This window comes from Staurois parvus, unplaced genomic scaffold, assembly GCF_062004578.1.
Source record: "Staurois parvus isolate SC_StPar_1 unplaced genomic scaffold, SC_StPar_1.0 ptg000251l, whole genome shotgun sequence".
Taxonomy (NCBI): Eukaryota; Metazoa; Chordata; class Amphibia; order Anura; family Ranidae; genus Staurois; species Staurois parvus.
In genome coordinates, this window is record NW_028318047.1 from 1,882,672 (window position 1) to 1,910,050 (window position 27,379).

The following is a 27,379-nucleotide window of genomic DNA, read 5'->3' on the forward strand; positions in this document are numbered from 1 at the left end:
GGGCTGTGATTGGCCCAGTCTGTACCATGTGATCACTGTGGCCAATCACAGCTAGAAACACAATTGTATACAATGGATGGTATGAAAGTAAGCCATCCATTGTTTACAGTTGTCATGTGACCTTCTGTGAGTGGTCACATGGTACCTGCAATGGGCCGGTACACAGATTGGTCAACAACCGTGTCCGATGGACACAGCCGGTGACAGATCTCACCACAACGTGGTCCTGTGGGTGCGCTAGGCCGTGATCTGGGAGGGTGTCATATGATGCCCACTCAGACCAATGAAAGTACCACTCGGCCATCATTTTGCTATTGGCCGGGTGGGAACTGGTTAAATCTAGCCATAAACGCTTGAGTTTTGTCTGGTTCCTGCTGAATCAGTCAAAGCTTGAGCCAGTGGTGGCCCTGTCAGCAACTCCAGGCTCGACAAACTTCAACTGAAAAATCAAAGTAGGAGTGCTGGCCAAACAGTCACTGCTTCCATTCCGATGCAGTCACTGCATAGGTATTTAGATAGCTGTGAGGGTAGGGATATTTAAACAATAGCGGGCAAGGGAGATTCCTCTATCCATGCTTTTTAGCACAGATGGAGATCTCTATTAGATCAAATGGACCAAGCTGGTGAGTCAAGCCCAAGGAATCAAATTGGGCAAGTGTCTCTCAATTAAGCCTGCCATACATGGCTTGAATTTCTGACATTTACTGCTGATGGCACCAACCAGTTTGGCCAAAGACAATTGTTTAATTGACTTTAGCCAATGCAGCCAGGTGGAAATTGTTGTCCAAATGGAAGCAGTCACTGTTCAGATATTCTGACAGCTGTGGTTTCAGTGTGGATGAAGGAGTTTATTAGATTTCTCTCATTCTACCTACAAGCTGAACAAGAGAAATCTATAGGTGTATAGCTAGACTCAGATTGTATATTGTGTAAACAAGGTATCATTAAGAGAGGCCATGGGCTATTATCAGTCAGCTTAACTGAGAAGCACTAGACACCCAATGAGGTTGATTCACTAAAGCCAAATAGGCTGATCACTTTTCAGAGGAAGTTTCACTTTGCAAGGAAAAGTTTCCCCAGAGTTTACTGAATAGGGTAAAATTTCACTTTGCAAAAAAAAAAACCTGGTCATGTGCAAGGTAAAAATAAAATGGCATTTTTGCTTGCACATGATTAGATGATGGAGGTCAGCAGAGCTTCATCTCATTCACTAAGCTCAAGGGATAATTTTCTTGCAAAGTGCAACTTCCCTTGCAAAGCGAAAAGTCTATTTGCCTTTAGTAAATCAAATAAAATATCTTGAGATGTTACATACGCTGCTACTTATGGGGATATTGTTTGGGCTCAACTGCAATGGAAATTTTAATGTCTTACTATTGAGTGATTTAACTACTTGGTGTCATTTACCTCATCACATTGAAGATTTTTAGTGACTACGTCGTGTTTCTAAAGTTCATAAATCCAAGTGCAGCGTTAAACATTCATAAGAGTGTCCACTTGTGTGACCCAATATAATAAAATATAATAAATGATAAAAGTTCATAAGGGGACAATCTGTGCTTAAAGTGCCAACTGTAACAATGCTTCAGTGCTTGTGCTTGTAGGTGTAGTAAAATTACGTACTCACCAGATGCGCAATGGAAATGTGCATATAAATATAAAATCAGAGGTCCTCTTAAGGGAAGCAAGGTAAGCAGGGTAAAGGATTATCCTCCCTCTGGGTGGTGGGCAGCACAGCAAATACTCCTGGGTTATACGAAAATCCAATCAACCAGAGGTCCCCTTTAAGGGATGGATGGGTGTTGCATCCTGAGTTTACAGGGACTCCCTTCTCTGGATACTGGGATGGATCATAATCTTTGATGGGCTCTGGAAATCAATGGCTCCACAGGGGAGCCAAACAAAAAGTGCCCATAGTGTAGTATAATTAAAGGTATTTATTTCCAAAGAATATCTGTTTAAAATTTATAAAATTGATGCATCGGTATACAAGATATATAGATAGGACTATCCATCCCGGAACTAAGATGGCCGCCGGACCTTCACAAGGCTCTGGCAGCATGACGTCACGGCATATTGGCTCCTTGCGAAGGTCTGGCGGCCATCTTAGTTCTTGGACTGCTCTTTTACTGTCTAGTCAGAAGGTTTAGAGTGGAGAAAGGCCACCACTGTATTTCTTTACTGCAGGAGGTGCCATCCACCTTGCTTTGTGAGGAATTGTATAAACCTCAGGTCTGGATGACCAGAAATACAAATTCTTCTGCAGTTAAAAAAGCTCAATTATATGTATTCGATCTGTGCATTTAGTTTTCTGCCTAGAATTCAGTTTTAAGTGTCAGGGTTTTAGAAACATGATTGAACTACTAAAAATCTCCTCTGTAGCTCTAACCTAATGAGGCGGCAGCAAGTAGTTATATTTTTCAGTAGCATGAGATTAAAATCATCTGCATAGCACAGTCCTTACAATTGCTGCTGGAAACTAAAAGGCATATTTGTAATGTTAACATGTGGATAAAATTATCTTAAAATCATGATAGACGTATGAGAAATATACTGCCACTGAGAAATATAGTGATTGTTCATGCTGCAAAGTGGAAAGGCTACTTCCTAATTCAAACGCCAAATTTTCCAGGCTCTTGGAGCCGCTTTGGTAGCTCATATAAAAAATATTACTATCAATTTAAAACACACGCAATCACTCATAATGTTATATATAAAAGTCACGACAAGTAAAACTTAAAGAAGAATTATCATTAGAATTGTTTTTACATTATTCTTCCCCCTAAGTCTAAGATCTGCTCCCCTCCATTCCCTGTGTGACAAATCTGACAACAGCTTGGAAGGAAATGGATCCTTTGTAAATGCAGCTTGTCTTGGCTCAGAGCACTTTCCAGAGACAAGCTGTGGCATTAGCAATGCAGAAAGACAGGGAGCTGACAACCCCCACCCTCTCCTTCTCCATTCTTCTTGTCTCAGAAAAGTGCTCTTATCTAAGGCAAATGGCAGTTATGATGGATCTGTCTCTATCCAATTGGTTGTTGGATTTGATGACTGGAGAATGGACAGGGATAGGTAAGACTTTATAACCAGACTTAAACACATAGCTACATGGAACAAAGTACTATATGTACTTTGTCCCATGGGGAGAGGCAGAACAATACAAATAAGATTGTAACAATAGTTGTTCGTTAACCGCTTTCCTATCGCCCCATAGAAGAAATACTGTTACAGGGCGGCAGGGGTGCGTAAAATCATATATATATGATATATACAGTTGTGTTCAAAATAATAGCAGTGTGTTGAAAAAAGTGAATAAAGCTCAAAATCCTTCTAATAGCTTTTATTTCCATACACACAAATGCATTGGGAACACTACACATTCTATTCCAAATCAAAACATGAAGAAAAATATATCAAATTTGTGTTGTTCCTCTAAAACAAATTTGAAGAAAAGTGAATATTAGACTGTTCAAAAAAATAGCAGTGTTTGTATTCTTCTTTACAATCTCAAACATTCACTATATAAACTGAAAAATGTTTGAAGATTTTGCTTTCCTTTGAATCACTTAATTAATATTTAGTTGTATAAGCACTGTTTCTGAGAACTGCTGTACATCTGTGTTGCATGGAGTCAACCAACTTCTGGCACCTGTGAACAGGTATTCCAGCCCAGGATGATTGGACTACATTCCACAGTTCTCTATTTCTTGGTTTTGCCTCAGAAACTACATTTTTTATGTCACCCCACACGTTTTCTATTGGATTAAGATCCGGGGATTGGGCTGGCCACTCCATAACATCAATCTTGTTGGTCTGGAACCAAGATGTTGCACGTTTACTGCAGTGTTTGGGGTCATTGTCTTGTTGGAACACCCATTTCAAGGGCATTTCCCCTTCAGCATAAGGCAGCATGACCTCTTCAAGTATTCTGATGTATTCAAACTGATCCATGATCCCTGGTATGCGATAAATAGGCCCAACACTATAGTATGAGACACATCCCCATATCATGATGCTTGCGCAACCATGCTTCTCTGTCTTCACAGTGTACTGTGGCTTGAATTCAATGTTTGGGGTCGTCTGACAAACTGTCTGTGGCCACTAGACCCAAAAAGAACAATTTTACTTTCATCAGTCCACAAAATGTTGCGCTATTTCTCTTTAGGCCAGTCAATGTGCTCTTTGGCAAATTGTAACCTCTTCACGTCTTTTTTTCAACAGTGGGACTTTGCGGGGGCTTCTTGCAGATAGCTTGGCTTCACATAGGCGTCTTCTAATTGTAGCAGTACTCACAGGTAACTTTAGACCTTCTTTGATCTTCCTGGAGCTGATTGTTGGCTGAGTCCTTTCCATTTTGGCTATTCTTCTATCCATTCAAATGGTAGTTTTTCACTTTCTTCCACGTCTTTCAGGTTTTGGTTGCCATTTTAAAGCATTTGCGATCATTTTAGCTGAACAGCCTATCATTTTCTGCACTTCTTTATATATTTTCCCCTCTCCAATCAACTTTTTAATCAAGGTACGCTGTTCTTCTGAACAATGCCTGGAACGACCCCTTTTCCTCAGAATTTCAGAGAGAAATGCACTGTAACCAGCATGTACAACATTTGCTGCCTTCCTTGCTTAAATAAGGGCAATAATTGCCACCTGTTTTTCAAAGAATGAATGACCTCACTAATAGAACTCCACACTACTATTATTTTGAACATGCCCCTTTCAATTAGTGATTCAATTACACAGAATCAGCAGCATGCATGTCATGACTGTTGGGTCTGTTGGATTTCTACTACTCTACTACACCTGCTCCAGCCACTAGACCCAAAAAGAACAATCTTACTTTATCAGTCCACAAAAGGCAGCATGACCTCCTCAAGTATTCTGATGTATTCAAACTGATGCCATGATACCTGGTATGCGATAAATAGGCCCAACACTATAGTATGAGAAACATCCCCATATCATGATGCTTGCGCAACCATGCTTCACTGTCTTCACAGTGTACTGTGGCTTGAATTCAGTGTTTTGGGGTCATCTGACAAACTGTCTCCGGCCACTAGACCCAAAAAGAACAATCTTACTTTCATCAGTCCACAAAATGTTGCGCCATTTCTCTTTAGGCCAGTCAATGTGCTCTTTGGCAAATTGTAACCTCTTCAGCACGTCTTTTTTTCAACAGTGGGACTTTGAGGGGGCTTCTTGCAGATAGCTTGGCTTCACATAGGCGTCTTCTAATTGTAACAGTACTCACAGGTAACTTTAGACCTTCTTTGATCTTCCTTAGTGATTCAGTTAACACAGAATCAGCAGCATGCATGTCATGACTGTTGGGTCTGTTGGATTTCTATTACTCTACTACACCTGCTAGTAAATTATTTGCCATGTAGAAATATCATTTCTACCAAAAACAGTGATTGATCAGGTTAGTGATGTCTGACTGCTATTATTTTGAACACAACTGTATATATACGTGATTTTGCATTTCCAGGTAGGGGGCACGCATGCCCTACCTGCGCCGCCATTCGTGGCCTCAGTTGTCAATCACCAGGTCCTGGCCGGTGATTACTCGCCGGCACTCGGTCATCACCGATGGAGGAGAGAACTGTATGTAAACAATACAGTTCTCTCCCCTGTCAGCTCCTGCACACTGCTTTCCACTGTAAGCATATATAACAGAGCCATACAAAGCAGTGTTCTTACAATGGAAAGCATGCCTACAGCCTCATAGTATAACACACAGCACACAGATAACCCTTTGATTGCCCCAGATATTATCCCCTTCCTGTCCAGTGCCATCAGTACAGTGCCAGTGCTTTTTTATTAGCACTGATCACTTTATTGGTGTCACTGGGGATGTCAGTGACACCAAGTCAGTTCCCCCCCCAGTGTCAGAATGCCCTTTGCATTCCCACTATAAATTGCTAATTGCCACCATTACTAGTGAAAAAAATGTAAAATTCCAGTATATATACACTATCATTTGTAAACGCTATAACTTTTGCATAAACCAATTAATTTACACATATTGGGATTTTTTTTAGCAAAGACATGTAGCAGAATACATTTTGTCCGAAACTTATGATGAAATTTGATTTTTAAATTTTTTTTATTGGACAAGTTTAATAGCAAAAAGTCAAAAATGTTTTTTTCTCAAAACTGTCATTTTTTTTGTTTATAGTGCAAAAAATAGAAAATGCAGAAGCAATCAAATACAACCAAAAGAAAGCTCTATTTGTGTGAAAAAAAGGACGTAAATTGCATTTGGGTGCAGTGTTGCATGACTGCGCAATTGTCATTGAAAATAACACAGAAAATGGCCTGGTCAGGAAGGGGGGTAAATCCTCTTGAGGGCAAGTGGTTGAAACATTGTGGGTAGCAGCCAGTTTCCAACTGTTACTTTATTAGTGCCATTTACAGAATTAAATTAAAAACCTGTTTGATTGCCAAGGACACCACCACTATTTTCTTTCTGTATTAGTTTTTAGAAATTAGCTGTACTGTTCTCAATAATTTATTTTGCTGGTGAACTCAGTGTGATAGTTGTTTTCTTTGGTGTTTTCAAAAGAATAATAAATATAAAATGATGTACAATTAATTTATCAATGCATGGGTATAGTCTGCCCTTTGAATTCACGGTTTAAAGCACAACAATTTATCAACAAAGACTTACTGCAGACATACTTCAGACTGAAGCATGGTGTGGGAGGTAGGAGGAGTGAGATTTAAGCATGTAATTTTGTTTAGTGTATTGCTCAGTCATTGTTCTAAATTGCTTTTTATCTTTTCTGGAGGGTAAAAAAACGTTCAATTACCATGCAATGTGTTCAGATCCATTTGTTTCATAGTTTTTTTTTTAAACTGAAAATAACTAAAACCAAAGCTTTACATTTTATATGCAACTCAACACTGTACTAAAAATAATTTTTGATATGTAACATAACGTCTAAAACTCAATTTTCCAACTAAATGATACCATGTTATATAAACCATGTAGTCTAACTGAAAATTATATTATCATCTGGGCTTTTTTAACAAGATGGATTGCAATTGTGCTTGTGTATCCAACATTTAATTGCTAATTGCAGACAAGAAAAAAAAGAGTTTCAATAATAAACTCTTGTAAGAAGAGCGGCTAAAACACTCTGTTAATATTGTTGAACTCTGCAGAATTATTACAGGCTGATATAAAATTCATAATGAACATCATTTGTCTGAGATAACTGGACAAATTCCTAGTCACCAGCCATAAATCACAGAGAGATAATTGTAATCTTTACACCACCAGCATCTCCTGATCTTGTAGTAGATCAATTGAAGCTTACTTATTGAATTGCAAAGGTATCATATATTTGTTACTTAAGCTTGTTTTATTGGCTATTCACATGATTTAAGCGATTGACTTTATAGTCAGTGTTCTTCCTGTCACTGTCATAGGTCCAAAAAGTGCACATTTATCTACAGAGAATATATGACAAATGTCCTTTGTTCAGTGTATTCATGTAGAAGAATATTGAATGCAGAAATGGAAGCAGGCAAAATTGTAGAGAGGTGACAGTGTCTTTTTACACACCGAGAGGTTTGTCTGGGAGGTCTTCCCTATGCTACAACATTCGATGCCGGAGGGAGGATGAATCTCGGGACTTACCTGGGGACATTAAAGTGATAGGGAGGGGAAGCCCGTGTACGTGAAGCTGCGGGACACACATGTTTGTGTCACGCTGTTTGTAAAGTACATGCTTACTATTTGCAGAAGGGAGAGATCTATTTCAAAGGGTTTGGAGGAAATAGACAATGAAGAGTATGTTCAGCAATGGGGGTAGAGATGTAATGTTATTCCAAAAAGGTAGGGTAGAGCCCCTATTAACAATTTCAGAAAACAAGTTACCAATGGTGTCACTAGTGTGGCACCCAGAGCACATTCCCTGCATCTCTTGCAGGGTGCAACAGGTCCACAAAGCTGTGATCACCAGCAATGTTTTTTTTATTTACGATTTTGGTACCTATTGCACTGCAGCCTCTGACATAACTAAGATACTGTGGCAGGCTTACAGCAGATGCATTCTCAGCTCTGATATGCTAAAATTACAGAGGTGAGGGAAAGACTTCCCTCATGCTGATCTGCTGTGGTATCTGAGGTCTGAAAAAGCTGTGACTGTGGGATGGTGCAGATATGCATTAATTTATTGTGAAATGATGTGTATGGGGAAGGGAGGGTGAAGAAGAGAGATGTGTACTGGTGGGGGGGGGGTGGCTAGATATGGGACAGAGATGTTGAAGGGAGCAGAGATGTGAACTGGAGGAAGTAAGAGGAGTGAGATGTGTACTGTGGGGTTGCAGGGGGCAGAGATATGCATTGAGGGGGAAGAGATGTGTACTGGAGGGGGCAGAGGTGTGCATTGGTGGGGGGGAGATGAGAACTAAGGGGGAGGGTTGGATGGGAGAGTTGTGTACTGGGAGGCTTAAAGGGGGCAGAGGTGTGCACTGGAGGGAGCAGAGATATGTATTGGAGAGTTGGATGGGGAACAGATGTGTACTAGAGGGAGCAGAGGTGTGGGAGAGGGGGAAGGGGAGAGAAGTGCACTGGGGGAGGGGTGGAGGGGAGAGATGTGCACTAGGGAAGGTGAAAGGGGCAGAGCCGTGCACTGGAGGGAGCAGAGATATGTACTGGGGGGTTGGATGGGGAAGAGATGTGTACTGGACAGAGCAGAGGTGTGCACTGGGGGTTGGGGGAGAGGAGATATGTGCACTTGAGGGGTTGAAGGGGAAAGATGTGCACTGAGAGGGGGTAAAGGAGGCAAATATATGTACTGGTGGGGTAGGAGGGGGCAGAGATGTGTACCTGAGGAAGTAAGATGCATACTGGGGGGTTGGAGAGGGCAGAGAAGTGTACTGAAGGGGTAGGAGGGGGCAGAGATATGTACCTGAGGGAGAAAGATGCATACTGGGGGGTTGGCGGGGGCAGAGATGTATACTGAAGGGATAGGAGGGGGCAGAGATATGTACCTAAGGAAGAAAGATGCATATTGGGAGTTTGGAGGGGTAAGAGATGTGTACTGGAGAGAGAAATGATGTGCATTGGGAGGGGGAGATGCATACTGGGGGAAGTTAGAGGAGGCAGAGAGGTGTACTAGGGAAGTTGGAGAAAGGCAAGATGTGTACTGGAGGAGGCAGAGGTGTGTACTGGGGTGTTGGGGGAGAAAGAAATGTGTACTGGAGGCTTTGAGGGGACAGATATGTGTACTAGAGGAGGGAGTGATGTATACTGAGAGTGAGTTAAAGGAGGCAGGGATATGTACTGGAGGGAGAAGATATGTGCACTTGGGGAAATTGGATAGGAGTAGAGAAGTGTTCTGTGGGGTGAAGGGGGCAGAGATATGTAGATTGTGTACTGGAGGGGGCAGACATATGTATTGGGGGGTGGAGGAGGCAGAGATGTGTACTGGGGTATAAGACTAGGCAGATATATGTGCTGAAGGGGGTAGAGATGTGTACTAGGTGGTTGGAGGGGGAAGAGATGTGTACTAGAGGGAGAAGTGATGTGTATTGGGGGTTGGAGGGAGGAAAGGCCCACTGCTGGGGTTGGAGGGAGCATGGGTGTGTACTCAGGGGTTGAGGACAGACATATACTGCAGGGGGAGAGATTTGTACTGGAGGGAGAAGATAAGTGCACAGGGGGTGTGAGGGTAGAAATTTGTACTGGGAGGTATGGAGGAAAGAGATGTGTACTGAGGGAGTTGGAAGGAGGGAGATGTTTACTGGGGGGAAAGTGAGGAGACCTGTACTATCTTCATTGTGTACTCCAACCCCTGCACTCTGAGCATTAAACATCCTTGCACTCATCATGTTATATAATACTAACCCCTGCACTCTGTGAATTACATACTTCTGGCTTCTACAACCAGTGCATTACATACAGTGAAGGAAATAAGTATTTGATCCCCTGCTGATTTTGAATGTTTGTCCACTCAGAAAGAAATGATCAGTCTAAAAATTGAATGGTAGGTGTATTGTAACACTGAGAGACAGAATAGCAACAAAAAATTCAACAAATTCTGCACTGATTTGCATATTCATGAGGGAAATAAGTATTTGATCCCCTTCACAAAACATGACTTAGTACTTGGTGGCAAATCCCTTGTTGGCAATAACAGAGGTCAGACGTTTCCTGTAGTTGGCAATCAGGTTTGCACACATCTTAGGAGGGATTTTGGCCCACTCCTCTTGGCAGATCCTCTCCAAGTCATTAAGGTTTGGTGGCTGATGTTTGGCAACTTGAACTTTCAGCTCCCTCCACAGCTTTTCAATCGGATTAAGGTCTGGAGACTGGCTAGGCTACTCCAGGTCCTTAATGTGCTTCTTCTTGAGCCACTCTTTTGTTGCCTCGGCCGTGTGTTTTGGGTCATTGTCATGCTGGAACACCCATCCACGACCCATTTTCAATGCCCTGGCTAAGAGAAGAAGGTTCAGTGCAGTTGTCCTGTCCCTTTAGCAGAAAAACACCACCAAAGCAGAATGTTTCCACCACCATGTTTGACAGTTGGGATGGTGATCTTGGGGTCATATGCAGCATTCCTCCTCCTCCAAACACGGCGAGTTGAGTTGATGCCATAGAGCTCGATTTTGGTCTCATCTGAACATAACACTTTCAACCAGTCCTCCTCTGTATCATTCAGATGTTCAGTGGCAAACTTCAGATGGGCCTGGACATGTGCTTTCTTGAGAAGAGGGACCTTGCGGGATTTCAATCCTTGTCGGCGTAGTGTGTTACCAATTGTTTTCTTGGGGACTGGTCCCAGCTGCCTGGAGATTATTGTCAAAATCCTCATGTGTAGTTCTAGGATGATTCCTCACTGTTCTCATGATCACTCCACAAGGTGAGATCTTGTATGGTGCACCAGACCTAGGGAGACTGACAGTTGTTTTGTGTTTCTTCTATTTGCGAATGATTGCACCAACTGTTTTTACCTTCTCACCAAGCTGCTTGGCGATAGTTTGGTAGCCCAGTCCAGCCTTGTGTAGGTCTTCAATCTTGTCCCTGACATCCTTGGACAGCTCTTTGGTCTTTGCCATGGTGGAGAGTTTGGAATCTGATTGTTTGATTGCTCCTGTGGACAGGTGTCTTTTATACAGGTAACAAAATGAGATTAGCAGCGTGCCTTTAAGAAACTTCTTCTAATCTCAGCTTGTTACCTGTATGAAAGACACCTGGTAGCCAGAAATCCTGCTGAATGATAGGGGATCAAATATTTATTTCCTTTATGAACCTGCAAATCAGTGCATAATTTGTTAGACATGCATTTCTTTTGAATTGTTTGTTGCTATTCTGTCTCTGTGTTACATACACCTACCATTCGATTTTTAGACTGATCATTTCTTTGTGAGTGGGCAAACATTCAAAATCAGCAGGGGATCAAATACTTATTTCCTTCACTGTACTCCTGACCCCTACATTCTCTGTGGTACACACACAGGACCTCCAACGTCTTTGTGTTTATTCTTATGGCCCCTGCAATCTGTGTATTACCCACTCCTGACCCATGCACTTCATGCTTTACCTACTCTGCATTCAAGGACTCTGTGCATTGCCTATTCCTGACCACTGAAGTCTGTCTGTGTCTGACCTTTACACTTTCTGCAGCATACATGCATGATGTACTCCTGACTCCTGTGCTCTGTGTTACCTAGTCCTGACCCCTGTACTCTGTGTGTTACATACTCCTGACCCCTGAACCCTGTGTGCTATGCACTCTTGATCCCTCCAATGTACATGTTGTGTGCAGAAAAGCATCTGTAATGGAAGAGTTTTTTTTTAATTGATTGTGCTGATGTTTATGTATATCTGTAAGACTCTTACTTGTGGCACAGTAACTAAAACCATATTTTGTGGGTACAAGGACTATAGACTTTATGAGCTATGCATTCACTTTAATCTCACGATATCCTTTTAAACCCTTCCCACTGTTGCCAAAAGGTTCCCCAGGTCTTTCACAAGTCTAGAAATGCCCCTGCAAGTTAGTGTGATCTTGCCATTGGTGGAGAAGGTAGACCCTCAAGAGTATATTCTTGATACTGTGGGAATTTACATATTGTCACCATTTAATGATATCATACTGCCAGTCGAGGAAAGTATCAGAGCACGTGTGACTAATCTTATAAGGAATAATAGCAAGGTTGCTTCCCCTGCAAGGTACTAGATATGTGGAGTGATTACAGCTTCACTATGCCAAATGAACATTCACTTTACAATTGAACATTCTTTGCTCCTTTGAGAAATCAACCCATGTCTGCAAAGACTGTCTACAAACAGTATTTATACTTCTGCTAAATGAGTTGCCAGTTAATCCTGGATGTTGATTTAGATTTACTGTAATATCTGCCAACAGCTCCTAAATTCTATTTGTTTCAGTCAATTCCCTCCATCCCTACCTACCTCTATACTACAGGAATATTAGTATTAATATTTTGGGGGGAATTCTGCTTTTTTAATTTCTCCACTGGCCATTGCCAAAGAGATTAGAACAATTAGGCCTTATAGCCTCCCTTGAAATGTTTCTCTTTTCTATATGCCAGGTGAAGGTATTGTGTGAAAACATCATTATGCTGTGACCATAATGGTGCTTTCTCTTTAGTTCCTCAGAAGTCTTTTTATGCTTGAGCTAAATTTTTAGCAGAAGTCAATGGACATCGCCAGAGAGACCCCTAGATCCCTGTAAGTATTAGGGGCATGGTAACACCTCCACTCTTATGGTTCTACCACTATCTCCATAGTCAGAGCAGTGTACATAAATGTTCATATCATACGAATAATGCTAGGCTATAATTTTTTGGGGTATGCTTATCTATGAAGACAAAATAAAACCAAAGGGAATCAGCTGAAATGATCCATTTGCATAGGAAATTTAATTTTAAAGGGAGTATGTGAGAATAGAAACATGGGAACTGTCGTTGCTGGTTTGCATTTGTGAAAGTTATAGCGTCTACAAATGTATATATACTGGAATTTTTATTTTTATTTTTTACTAGTAATGGCAGTGATCAGCAACTTATAGCAGGACTGCGGGACTGCGGCAGGGATTCTGACACTGGGTGGGAACTGACTAACTGCCACAGACATCCCCAGTGACAATAATACAGCAATCAATGCTAATAAAAAGCACTGACGCTGTGCTAATGATACTGGGAAGGAAGGGGTTAACATCTAGGGTGATCAAAGGGTTAACTGTGATGTGTGTGTTTTACTGTGTGCTGTGTTTTACTAGGGAGACATGCTATTTTGTATCTCTCTGGTATGCAGAGAGATACAAAACAGCATGTCCATTCTGACAGCAGAGAGACCTGTGTTGTTTACACACTGGTCTCTCCCCTGTCAGCTTTCCCCGAAGATCGCTGAGTGCCAGCCAGGAATCGCCGTCCGGGACCCGGTGATTGACATCTCTGGGTAGCGTGCCCCCTATCCGGAAATGCAAATCACGTATGTATACATGATTGTGCACAGCCCTGCCGCCCTGTAGCAGTACTTCTGCTATAGGGCGGAGGGCAAGCGGTTAAAGATGCAGTTTCTAGAACTGTCATTGTTATCTTTTTGTCACTACTGATCTAGAAAAAGTATGCAGGTGTCCAACTTACCCCTAACACAAGTGGACAAGCAATATAGCTGGCTTCTGTATTCTTCACCTATAGCAGCCCTCTTTCTCATAAGGCAAGCAGGCCTACCAGTTCTCAATTGCCCCCAGAACTTATACACAATGCTATAGTTACTGGCCACCACTCCTTGGCAGGAGCGAATTGAGCACAGTAAACAGGCACTTGCCGTTGGCAGACAGGCAGAGTGGTTCAATGGAAGTCCAGGTACAAGACAGCCAAGGTTCAGAATAGTCAGCCTCAAATCCATAATCAAAAGACAGGCAAAGTTCAGAGAATAGTCCATATTGGATTCGAGGTTGTCAGTAAGAGAATCCAAGCTAGCAGGTACAGGAACAGGACAGACAAACAGGGAGCTTGGGGCACGTGTTACAAATGCAATATCACAAGCATGATATTGCAGGCTTGGCTGGCTTAAATCAGGTTTAGTCTTCAACCAGAGACTGGCCACTTCAATCACCTTGCAGGTGGACAGACAGACAGGGAGAGCTTGCAACTTTAAAAACTAACCAGCCGTGGCACCTTACATATTTCTCTCCACACAGGTTATGATTCGATCTCAAATGAACTTTCAGTTTGTCAGCTAAATACATACAAGGTGTATCAAAAGAAAAGGTGCACAAAGTGCAGTTAATTTTCTTCAGAATGCAGCCTCACCCTAACTTTAAAAGCCTATGTCCTGCCTCTGTGTGGAAGCAGTGGTCTATCTGCAGAGGTCCCACATGCCCCAAGTTAAGTCAGAGTTACAGCTGTCCACTAAGCAGGAAGCATAAGCTTTGCTGATTGCAGAGCTATGATTCAGCAGGGGTCATGTCAGACTTCTGGAGCAGGAACATTGCTTCCATACAGAGAGCACAGGCCCATCTCTCCAGAATGCTGGTGGGGACAAAAATCTATAAGACTTTGAAAAAGTTTTACAGCATTGTTTGTTTACCCATGAGACTTTAAATAAGGCACGTCAACAACATCCAAATGAATTAGACATACAATAATGATTTATTGATCTATACATAACAATCTCAATACATCCACAAGAAATTGATTCAAAACAGAAAGCTGATTTACTATATTCTAGTATGTATCTTGTATATCCATTCCATCACACTGTTTCCATACATTCAGATCAATAAGGAGAATGAATCCCATATCTCAATGCGTTTCGTGAACATAAATTCACTTCCTCAGAAGTGGATGCTACTGACAATATATCTATGGAGTATCAGAAAAACATAAATTAACAGTTATAGCTGAAGGGTACTGGTCTAAAAGGGCACCAACTCCCAATCATTTACAAATCATTTTGAAAATAAACTGCAAAACTTCAAGAGGAATGACATGGAGAATGTTTGCCCCAGGAAACATGGGGGGAGACCTGAGACCCAAAGAGGCAGAATGCACACGGATGGTGCTGAGAAGTAAAAAATGGATGATCCAAACTGGGGATAATACTCAATGAGGCTATTCTTAAAGGTCAAGTTCACCTTTTGGAACATGTTACATGTTCCACCCATATTTAGAGTGAAACATGTAACATGTTCCAGATCCTACCGCCAGTTCCCCTGATCCCCCCCTTCTCAAAGCGCAGCCATGCGGTCTTCACCAATACAGTCATGTCATTCATTTACAGTTTCTTGTGAATGCATGAATTACAAGTGCAGCTATCCACTGCGGCAGATGGCTTGTAGTTCTGAATGAACTGTGAGAATGCTGATGAGCGGTCTCGTACTTCATTCACAAGCTCTGCAGACAACCCATATGAAGGTACAGGCAGAAAGCTGCAGGGCTTGTCTGCAGAAGCCTGACATTGTACCTCTGATCCACTGATCATGGGTCCAATACTTTACAGCCTTCTGCAGGAAAAAATAATAAAGGCGTATTTATCTTCTGCAAAATTATGTGCATTTCTTATTTTTACTGTAAAGATGAACTTATCCTATATAGAATAAACAGCATCCCACAGAAATAAAACTATTGTTTCAAAATTAATCGAATTATAAAATAAAGTACACATTTAATTTAAAAATATACCATAGGTAGTCTGCTAGCATTATCTAATATTGTGCAAACCTACTGGTATGTGTACAATAGTATAAAAATAAGCCCCATAAGCAAAAATGCACCCAACAAGTCAGATACCTACAGAGTGTAAGAGATCCAGGTAGTATGCCACGGGTTTGTTCCATCCCAAAGAAGGACCCCCTTCTCATTGTTTCCTCCTCTTACAGGTCCCCAGTACCACCACAACGTCAGGAGGCCCCACCCTGGAAAAAAAGGAAAAAGAGATCCACTTCTTTGAAACCGTTTTTTTTTATACACTTGGAATATATTTAGATAATTAAATCTAAAAGTGCAATTTGACTTTAAGATGATTGATCAGTCCTTTAATGTTTAAGTGATTTTTCTGTTTATAACCAATGAGCTTGTGAGCATGTGCAGTTGATTGTGATACTGGATACCATTTGCCAAATCCAAAATAAAGATGGTTGGTACTGAAACAGGGTGAAACACAGGGATATCTATGCCCCGCTATAAGAATTTGATATATCGTTATAACTCAATTTATGTAAATAAGAAGCCCTGCCATAAAAAATCTGGTGCCAGTAATGCATTTCTTATACATCATTTTCTAATCCTTCAATTTTATTTGGCACTGTAAATGTGTCAACAATTTGTTCCAGCTCATAATCTTCATAACATGCATTTCCCCTTCACCGTTTAATACAGTACATAAAGAATATCTTCAAATATTACTGAGCCTGTACACTCAACTTCGAATGTGCCTGGAATTATACAATTTTCTGTCAGTCTGTTTTGAACAAGCGACAAAAAATTATTCATGTTACGATCCAGTTATTTTTTGCTATGATCCCTTCAGGAACCATCTGTTATTCTATTCAGTCCTATGTATTCCCGTTAGCTCTCTAGAATGGCAGTGAATACGGTTCTCATGGAGAGGCTGTTCTAAATTATCCATTTACTGCACAGAGCAGCTGATACACTACAGAGATTTTCCGTGAGGATGGAATGACTTCTTCAAGTGCAGGTTTTGTAACAAACACATACTTTACCCTGGACAGTCCTGTGCTCTTTTTGCTGGTTACAATCTAATATTTCAGCTGCCTCATTTCATTGTGGATGTACTACAAGCCAGCGTGACCTGCAAGCAACAATTGCTGTGCCCCCACCTCCATATATTATTTTCTCTCTAGGCTTCGACATCAAGGCCTTATTTTTCTGGGTGTCGTTTGTTGGCAAATGTTTATTGACATCTTTGCATCGCCTGTTATTTTTGCAGCATCTAATCATTACTGTACAAACTCGATTACGGCATTTTTCTGATTGTCACTTTTACGTTACAAGCACTTTACCTTTGTCATTCGTTTCCCCATTTCATTTTCTAGTCTTAATGTCGGAGGAGATAATCACTCTGATTGTAGATGTCGGCCTGTACTGCAATAGAATTGATGGCAAAGCATCTCTCCCTCTCTGTCTCTTACAGAAATACTGTGAATATATGTAATTACTGCTCTGTCACTGTCACCACCTTATCGCCAGTTATCCTATCATCTCCGTGTAGCCTTTGTTTCCCTAAAAGAATATAAGACATGCTACCCGCTGCTTCTTTCTGTGGCCTATTCTCCACTGGCTATTTTTTTTTTAGCACTTTTTTTTCAACATTAGATTTATGTTCTTGAAATGTTTTATCCTCCTTTCCTTTCAGGGTTGAAACATCTTGATAAAAAAGAAAATAAAGACACAATGACATGAAAGTGACTCATAAGAACATCTATCTAAATACAGACAGGTTAAATATTATGAAGTGCTAATCAATTCTTTTTTGACAGGATAAATTAACTCAACATGGACACAGCATTGCAGAGGGCAATTATAAGTGCTGTGATGAAAGGAAAATGTGCTGTGAAAGAGCTGCATGTGTAATGTGTGTTCGTTTCTTGTTACAACTAGCTAGTTTTATGGTTATACATATATACAATATTAACACCAGATCAATCATGTTTGTTTACATTTTAATGTAACCTCTTCCTGCCCACCCCAGTAGCAGTCTAAACAACTCTGAATTCCCAAGGGGCAGGAAGGATCAGCAATCATATGATCACTGTCACAGTGGTCACATGATTGGATGCCGGTGCCCGCTGGCTATTGATCTTTTGTCTGGCCTGAGAACTGGGAGAGCAGGGAGTAAGCATGCTCTCAGCTCATTAAAATCAGCCTCCCAGTGACACATATGTGTGGCCCCCTTCCTGCCCAGGCCAATTTTCAGCTTTTAACGCTGTCGCACTTTGAATGACAATTGCACGGTCATGCAACACTGTACTCATATGACATTTTTATAATTTTTTTGGAGACAGATAGAGCTTTCTTTTGGTGGTATTTAATCACCTCTGGGTTTTTTTATTTTTTGCTAAACAAACCAAAAACAACTTAAATTTTTTTTAAAAAAAGTTTTTTCTTAGTTTCTGCTATAAAATGTTGTAAATAAGTGATTTTTCTCCTTCACTGATGTGCGCTAATGAGGCTGCACTGATAGGCTGCACTGATGGGCACTGATAGGTGGCACTGATGGGCATTGACAGGCATCACTGATGGGAACTGAAAGGCAGCACTCATATATGGCACTGTTAGGTGGCACTGACTGGCACTGTTAGGCGGCACTGATAGGTGGCATTGATGCGCACTTATAGGTGGCACTGATTGGCACTGAAAGGCAGCTCAGATGGGCACTGATATGTGGCATTGATGTGCACTGGTAGGCACTGATATGTGTCATTGATGAGGCGCCGATGGGCACTGGCAGGTGGCATTGATGGGCACTGACAGGTGGCCCTGCTGGGGCTACAATGATCATCAGGGCACACTGATCATCAGTGCCCTGATGATCAGTGTAGATGTCCCCTCTGAGGAATGCTGATTACAGCTCTCCTCTCCTCACAAGCTGTCGGCATGACAGCGCGTGAGGAGAGAAATGCCGATAACCGGCATTTCCTTATTTACATGCAATCAGCTGTGATTGGACACAGCTGATCACATGACAGAGCTGATGTCTTCAGCTCTTTCCATTGATCGGTGATCCACTGTGTCACAGGGACACAACGCACCACCGATTGCAGCGCTGCATGCCCCCGGGGGCACGCGCGTGCAGTTAGAGTGGGAGGACGTCGTATGACAGTCTCTCAGAACGAGAGAACCACCTTGCACCCGTCATTTCCTTATATGGCAGGTTCTTACCTTTTGCAGGTTTTACAGAGAGTTGCATTTTCAGTTTATTGAAGAGCAATGCCGGACAATAAGTTAACACATTCAGTGCTCTACTAATGATGTTCAGTAAACACAACTGTGCTTAAAGTATAACTGAAGGCAACATTTTTTTTAGTTTTGGATAGAGTGGAGAGGGATTAGAATACCTGTCAGTTTTCATTGCTGTCTGTCATGATTACCATTATCATTGAAAGTAAAAGTAAAAGAACATCACAAATGTCGGGTTGTCCCCAGAGAAGTAATAGAGGAAAACTTAAAATGGAGACACCAGTTCTGGTGACCTAGGAGTCCCCAAGAGATTCTCTTAATTGGCAGGGATTTCCCCACTTCCTGTTTTGGCTATGGGCCAGGAAGTGAAAGTAAATCTCCCCAATGAGACAGAGAGGGCAGTAATAAACCTTAAAGTGGTTAGAACCCTCTCTTATTCTAAAAATGACAATCCAAAATGAAACATATTTTGCCTATAGTTCTATTTTAAAGTCAACCTTTACTTTTACCATTCAAGACAAAGTAACAGGTTCACTTTATAGCCCTCTTCTGTTGATGCTTACCTTACCCATGATTCCCCAGCCACCCCATTCACCACTTGCAGCCCAAAGAAATAGCCCTGTGTAAGTTCCTGGTTGGCCTGAGTTGGAGCCTACACAGAACAAAATGCTATCCCCACCCCCATGTCACAGTGCTTGGTCCTAGCAACTGGCCATGTGGCAAGCACATCATGGTAAGAAGGGGAGAATCACATATTCCCCCATACCCTATATTAGGTATTTTAAATTTTTGGGGTGATGGGGGAGCCTCAAAAAGGCAATCAGCAGTATAAGGGGAAAACTTTAAAGTGAACCTTTTCCTTTGGCCTAAACAAGCACCTTTTACAATTTGCATTTAGATTTCAATGAGATTTGATAATTACAGTCACAAGTTGAAAAAAGGTACTTACTCTTGTGCTAAAGCTTTGTGAATTGAGCCTAGTGTCTGCTACTTAGGCAGCCATGTTGAGGAAGCTTGTGCCTTAGAGGGACTCCGTACTCTTTAGAGAATAAAGTGGCATATTTCACCTCAGATACTCCAATATTAACAGAATATACAGCAACTCTATTCAAATTATTAAAAAAATGTAAAAAAATTATAAAATTCTAAAAAAAAAATTATATATATAATTTATGGGCAAGTGACAATTTTACAATTACTATTGCTTTGAAAAAATAAGCTTGACTTTATATTAGTCCAGGGGTGGGCAACTGTGGCCCTCCAGCTGTTGTAGAACTACAAGTCCCATGAGGCATTGCAAAACTGACAGTTAAAAGCATGACTCCCAAAGACAGAGGCACGATGGGACTTTTAGTTCACCAACAGCTGGAGGGCCACAGTTGCCCACCCCAGTGCTAGTCATATGATGATAACCACTTCCCTGCAGTACTTTCTGTGTAATGTAAGTATAACGGCTTAAAGAGCAGATATGCAGAATAGTTAGGATTTATTTAAAGAGAGAGCACAGTAGTAGCGTATTGCCTTCTCTCTCACTGCGAATTAAATTCTATACTTTCTGTCTGTACAGAGCAAACAGGAATGGCAAGGAAGGGGTCATGGTCACGGTTTGAATCCTCCAGTTGTGAGTATGAATTACATCTTTAGTTACTGAGCACTATAAATAACAGCCAAAGTAGATATGAATAGCCTGAAAATCTTGTAAAAAGGAACTCTACCAGATAGTGAGAGATAAGAATACAAAATATTAATATGCAATATTTCATATTCACATGATTTAAAAAAAAAGAAAACTATTTTTGTATTTTTTGGTCCTAACAAAAAAAAAAAGAAAATGTATACAAAACCACTATGGATTCCCCTTATAGCCCTTAAACAAACAGCTGTTGTGAGATTTATTTAACAAAAATAATGGAGAAAGAACAAATGAGATTCATCTGCCCACATATAAAATATGAACAGATTTGGTTATGCTATTTGCCTTATTGTAACACATAATTATTTCAATGTGCAAACATCCGAATTTAAGTGAAAGTATCATAGAACCTTGCAACATAGAATGTGAAGACAAATTGCAGAGTTTAAACAGGTCATGTGTCAGACACTAATGTAATGTATTTTCCCCTAAGAAAACATCTATCCAGCCATTAGTTTAGACATAGATTGTGGAAACTGAACAAGATGAATTGTGTCTTTAGCTAACTTGGTAAATCCTACATCATAAAGAGAAATATTTATTTGACATCTGAGTAAAATGCTGCAATAAAATTCATATTTTATAGTGAAAGTAGATCCTCTTTATATTACTAGATGCAAATGGGAACCTGAAAGTCACATTATTTAATAAGAATAAAATGGAAACATATGCATTATAAAAACTTTGAGTAAGCTAAGCAGAAATTGAAACATTATTAAAATGGTCACTTTAAATCAAGTGTAAGCATGACTAAAGAAAAATAATACATGCTTTCTCATGACTGTATTAAAATATGATGTCCTGAACATGTTATTAAGGGTAAAATCGGAAAATGTTGAATTCCAGTTTATTCCAAGTACATAACCTATGTATGGAGTGACTTGTTTATATTGTGGCATTCATCTTGTTCCCACTTCTTACAAAGTCCTTATTTTATAATTGTGTGTTTCAGTCTACTAAAATTATAAGGAAAGTGTTCCCTGGTCCCTAGATGCTGTCCATCCCAAAGAGGGAGGTATCTGAAACTGCTGATTCTCTTGAACATAAAAATATACAAAAGTTAATGAAGCAGGTATATGCTGTTTGAGAGTCTGAGCAGCAATATATCAATGTATTGGGCTGCAATCAATATAAACATTCAGAATTTCTCCATCAATATGCAGTATACAATCAATTTGTGTAAACTACTGATTAATTAACATACAGTAGTTATTATACATTTTCCCAGTTATACATAGAATGGATATATTTGAATGGATAGCTGGTTGTCACAAAGTGCATATCAGTTGGGTAATGTATAATGGTTTTAGGTAAATTTTATGTCAATGTTTTGTTACAGTTTTATATTCTGAAATTTAAAATTTTTGTCTACTATTTAGAAACAATGTCTTTTTTACTTTACAATGACTTTACATTGAGACGAAAGTTCCACCCAAATCAGTTAGGCTTTCTTTCACTGCTATTCACATGGGCACTCTGAACAACAATGGAGAAGCGTGCATAGGTTATTTTAGCACTGAAAAATAAGGCTTAAAGGCAAACTATAAAGATTTTGATTCTAATCTGTGAACAGCATTTCGCATATCTGTGAACAGTAGATTAGATTGGCCTAGTAGACATATGAAAGAAATCCTAAAGCTCTGCCCATTGGCTAGAAGTAAAAAATGTGTTACACATTTATATACAATACTTATTCTTTTCCTGACTTTATGAATATTAAAAATGTCTTTAAACATTGTATTTTAGCCTGAAACAGTAAATTCAGAAAATGTAAAGAAAAACACTTAGTGCCCATTCACACTATTGCAGTGCGTTGACATGTGTTATTACATGCATCAACATGCCTTGTGTTAAGGCAGCCCATTCATTTGTATCAGCTGACTAACAAACCAAAAATAATTAAATATGGTGCATGTACTAATGCATGTTAATATATTGTTCTGAAAGGCACATCCATCAGAAAGGTGTGTTAGGGTATAATTTGGAATGGATACCCCACATCGCATAAACTGCATGTTTTGCTGTGTATTACTCCACCACAGTGGCGGGAATGGGTCCTTAGGGGCTTTGATGATGTTTTCACCCCAAAATCACACAAATTTTATCCAAGATTCACATATTTTTCTAATTAACCACTTTAAGTCTGGACACTTTCACCCCCTTCCAGTCCAGGCCAATTTTCAGCTTTTAGTGCTATCACACTTTGAATGACAATTGACGGTTATGCAACACTGTACCCATATGAATTTTTTTAGACAGATAAAACTTTATTTTGGTGGTATTTATTTACCACTGGGATTTTTATTTTTTTGCTATATAAATGAAAAAGTCCAAACATTTTGAAAAAAAGGTGTTTTTCTTATAAAATTTTTCAAATAAATACTCTTTCTTCACAAATCTTGGCCAAGTAAAAAAAAAACAAATTAGTTTATAACTAAAAAATATAATTTTTCAAACAACATTTTTTATTTTTTTTTTAATATTATTTATGGGTGTTTTACATACTGTCTCCCTAGCAGTATAGTGTCACCGTAGTGACACTACTACTTGTGGGGGGTGATGAAGATTTTTTTTTTTTTACAGTTATTGCTTTTACACCAAGGCTGTAAAAACAATCATTGAGCCATTGAGAAATACTGTGAGAGCTGTGATTGGTTACAGCTTGTCATTGGTACAAGGCTGTTGTGAATAGCCTTGTACCATGTGACCTCTGTGATCATTCACAGATTTCACAAGTAGTAAGCAATGATGTCAGGAAGTGACATTTTGTTTACTGCTATTCATGTGATCACTGATTGGCCAGTCAGTGATCACAAGAAATGGGACCTTAGACAGTGGTCCCGTACAGTGATCTGAGTTCCCAGGGAGTGAGTACAGGCAATGGATGTGGGGGGGTCATTTAGAAACATCCACCTGCATTGGCAGCGCTCCCGCCCAGCTGTTTATCTACATTGGCCGGACGAGAAGTGGTTAAATCTAATTAGGAAAGAGTGTGAACCATGGTTGAAATGTATATAAATCTTACATAAAAACCATCACAAATAGAGCCCTTAAAGTAGAATTCCAGGCTAAACACTAACTAATCTTAAAAATGCTCCCTCCTAACACCTATATTAACTAGCCAGTGTAAGAAAGATGTATTAACTTAACTTTTTTCAGGCTGTTCTGGTCTGGTCTTGTGATCTCCACTATGTCAGCCATCAGCAGCTGCAGGCGATAGAAGAAAACTCTTGACATCACTCATAGGCTTCTATGTTAAGAGGAAGCATTTTTTAAATTAGTTAGGTTTAGCCTGGAATTCTACTTTAATGTTCCCTTTAACTGAAATTTTATTTTTTTAAAGGATGTATTTATATTTATTGAGTGGATTTGTGTATGTGTTGATTAACTGTGCCACTATAATAATTGTGCATTATGTACAATAACAATAACTGATTAATAACTGAAATGAGGATTATTAGATTAGTTGGGAAGTAGAAAAACATAATTTAGTGAAGTCAGAAATTAATGTTTTGGAACATGATTTCAGTAAATGCGAACCTATCTGCAGTGTAGTTAGTACTGAATAATAAATGATCCATCTTGGAATACAGGCCACTTATGCAATATAAGACTTCTCTGGCTCCCCTCTCTCTGTAGTAATATAACTTTACAATGTGCTAAGCTTGCCAAAGTGTGCTAAATGTGTCCCAGCCTAATCAGATATAAGCAAAGTGGCAATGGCATAAAGATGTACAAGACCAGCCTTCATTTACATTGTTACAAAGTTAGTCAGGTTGAAAAAGACACAAGTCCATCTAGTTCAACCAAAAGAGAAAACAAACAAACAAAAGAAAAACCTCCATATCCACAACCCTATAACCACGACTGATCCAGAGGAAGGCAAATAATCTCAATAAAGCATGATACAATTTACTCCCCCCCCACCCCAGTGGGGGGGGGAATGATTTCTTCCTGATCCCTCAGGAGACAATTAGATTTTTTTTGGATCAACTTCCCCTGGCGTTATTACCTACAGTGGGTATAAAAAGTCTACATACTCCTGTTATAATGTCAAGTTTCTGTGATGTAACAAAATGAGACAAAGTTAAATAATTTCAGAAATGTATCCACCTTTAATGTGACATATAAATTATACAACTCAATTGAAAAACAAACTGGAATCTTTTAGAGGGGTAAGTATACATAGAAAACTAAAATAATGTGGTTGCATGAGTGTGCACACCCTCTTACAACTGTGGATGTAGCTGTGTTCAGAATTAAGCAATCACATTTAAAATCATGTTAAAAAGGAGTCAGTACACCAAAAGAAGGGGGGATGTGAAAGGGGATTCACAAGAAAAGCGGTTACATCATGAACAGAAAGCGATACCCAAAAAATAAAAAAATGATGCTTTATTACAAAATGTGCATATATAGACAATTAGGTAAATATCTCAGTTAGCCATCATCGCAAATTGAGACCATACAGAAAAGTATGACCTAAAACCAAAATATAATTAAAAACAGACGTCATGACCGGTCATGAATATATAGTACTGTAAATGTAATGACACTTGGTCTAGTACATAAGCAGCACTGACACAAAGGTAACACCACCATCTAGGGGATGTGTTCAAAAAATTATACCATAATAGGCGATATATCAGTAAATGTAGGCAATTGGCAAGTCTGTTTTTTTGTATAAATAGGGTAGTATGGGAAACTACAGTATATTGACTATATTGCCTCTTTTCTCCTCCTGTGAATAAAAGTATCTTAGAATGGTTTTACTCCAGTGATATAGTTAAAGCATTGAATTACTATTGTCTCCACTGACTATATAGCCTGGTATTCATATGTATTTATATGATGACCGCTTCTTTTTATTTCCCTTTCCAATGAGATGCGTCACCTGTATCACATTTACATATATGGGCGGGAATTAGCCCAATACAAATGAAGCCTGTGATCTAGGCGTCTTATTGGCCCTGATGAAGCTGAGTAAGATACGCCCATTGGCGAAACGTGTTGACGTCACATGTCAGTGATGTCACTACCGGTCAGACGCGTTGGCGCCATACATGTAGTCCTGCAGGGGATGCAGTTACACACGCCTGTGCTGGGCGTCCATCAGGCTGCACATGTACCAGGATGGTACTGGAGCCCGTCTATCCATTGTCCTGATGCTGGCGGCTGCCTCCGGTACTTCGGGTATGACTCAATCTATGAGAGAGACCATGCACTGTCTTTTTTTTCCTCAGCATGGGTGGTGAGTGGAATAATGAAAACATAAGGAAAGAAACACGGGTGATTGCCATTACTGTCTTGATATTCTTAGTGACAACCATATTGACTCTCTTTATGTAAGCTATTTACTACAGGATGGAGACATCATGTTATATTTCCTGAAAGGTGCACAGCACCCCACTTCTACTATACGGCATGGACACCCCTACATTCTGTACTACATAATAAGGGAGTTATATAGTCCGCATGCTGGCGGTGAAGAATCCCTATATTTCATTGGCAGGACCCTGCCACTTCAACTACAGATGGCGTATGTCATATGAAGATATTATCACGGTCACTAAGTTTATTTACTAATATAATTTAATTATGGACATGACTGCCTCAATTGGTTTGTCAGTACACACCTGCCATCATTTAAAGTGCCTCTGATTAACCCCAAATAAAGTTCAGCTGTTCTAGTAGGTCTTTCCTGAAATTTTCTTAGTCGCATCCTACAGCCAAAGCCATGGTCCACAGAGAGCTTTCAAAGCATCAAAGGGATATCATTGCTAAAAGGTATGAGTCAGGAGAAGGGTACAAAAGAATTTCCAAGGCATTAGATATACCATGGAACACAGTGAAGACAGTCATCATCAAGTGGAGAAAATATGGCGCAACAGTGGCATTATCAAGAACTGGACGTCTCTCCAAAACTGATGAAAAGGTCATAAAAAAACTGGTCTGGGAGGCTGCCAAGAGGCCTACAGCAGTATTAAAGGAGCTGCAGGAATATCTGGCAAGTACTGGCTGTGTGGTACATGTGACAACAATCTCCCGTATTCTTCATATGTCTGGGCTATGGGGTAGAGTGGCAAGACAGAAGCCTTTTCTTATGAAGAAAAACATATAAGCCCAGCTAAATTTTGCAAAAACACATCTGAAGTCTCCCAAAAGCATGTGGGAAAACGTGTTATGGTCTGATGAAACCAAGGTTGAACTTTTTGGCCATAATTCCAAAAGATATGTTTGGCGCAAAAAGAACACTGCACATCACCAAAAAGAACACCATACCCACAGTGAAGCATGGTGGTGGCAGCATCATGCTTTGGGGCTGTTTTTCTTCAGCTGGAACTAGGGCCTTAGTCAATGTAGAGGGAATTATGAACAGTTCTAAATACCAGTCAATATTGGCACAAAACTTTCAGGCTTCTGCTAGAAATCTGAACATGAAGAGAAACTTCATCTTTCAGCATGCCAACGACTCAAAGCATACATCCAAATCAACAAAGGAATGGCTTTACCAGAAGAAGATTAAAGTTTTGGAATGGCCCAGCCAGAGCCCAGACCTGAATCCGATCGAAAATCTATGGGGCGATCTAAAGAGGGCTGTGCCCTCGCAATCTGACAGATTTGGAGTGTTTTGGAGTGTTTTTCAAGGAAGAGTGGACAAATATTGCCAAGTCAAAATGTGCCTTGCTGATAGACTCATACTCAAAAATAAAAGTGTGCTTCTACAAAGTATTAGTTTAAGGGTTTGCACACTTACAGTATGCAACTATATTATTTTAGTTT

The 27,379-nt window shown here is 40.1% G+C and overlaps 1 long non-coding RNA gene across 1 annotated transcript in view; it reads right to left on the bottom strand.

Moving 5' to 3' along the window:
- Nucleotides 1–15,901, bottom strand: part of LOC149459621 (uncharacterized) — a 37,928-nt gene extending 22,027 nt beyond the window's left edge. Inside the window, exon 1 of the long non-coding RNA XR_016313243.1 lies at nt 15,779–15,901. This is a non-coding gene — a long non-coding RNA (uncharacterized LOC149459621). The remainder of the gene's footprint in view (nt 1–15,778) is intronic.
- Between the last annotated feature and the right edge of the window lie 11,478 nt (nt 15,902–27,379).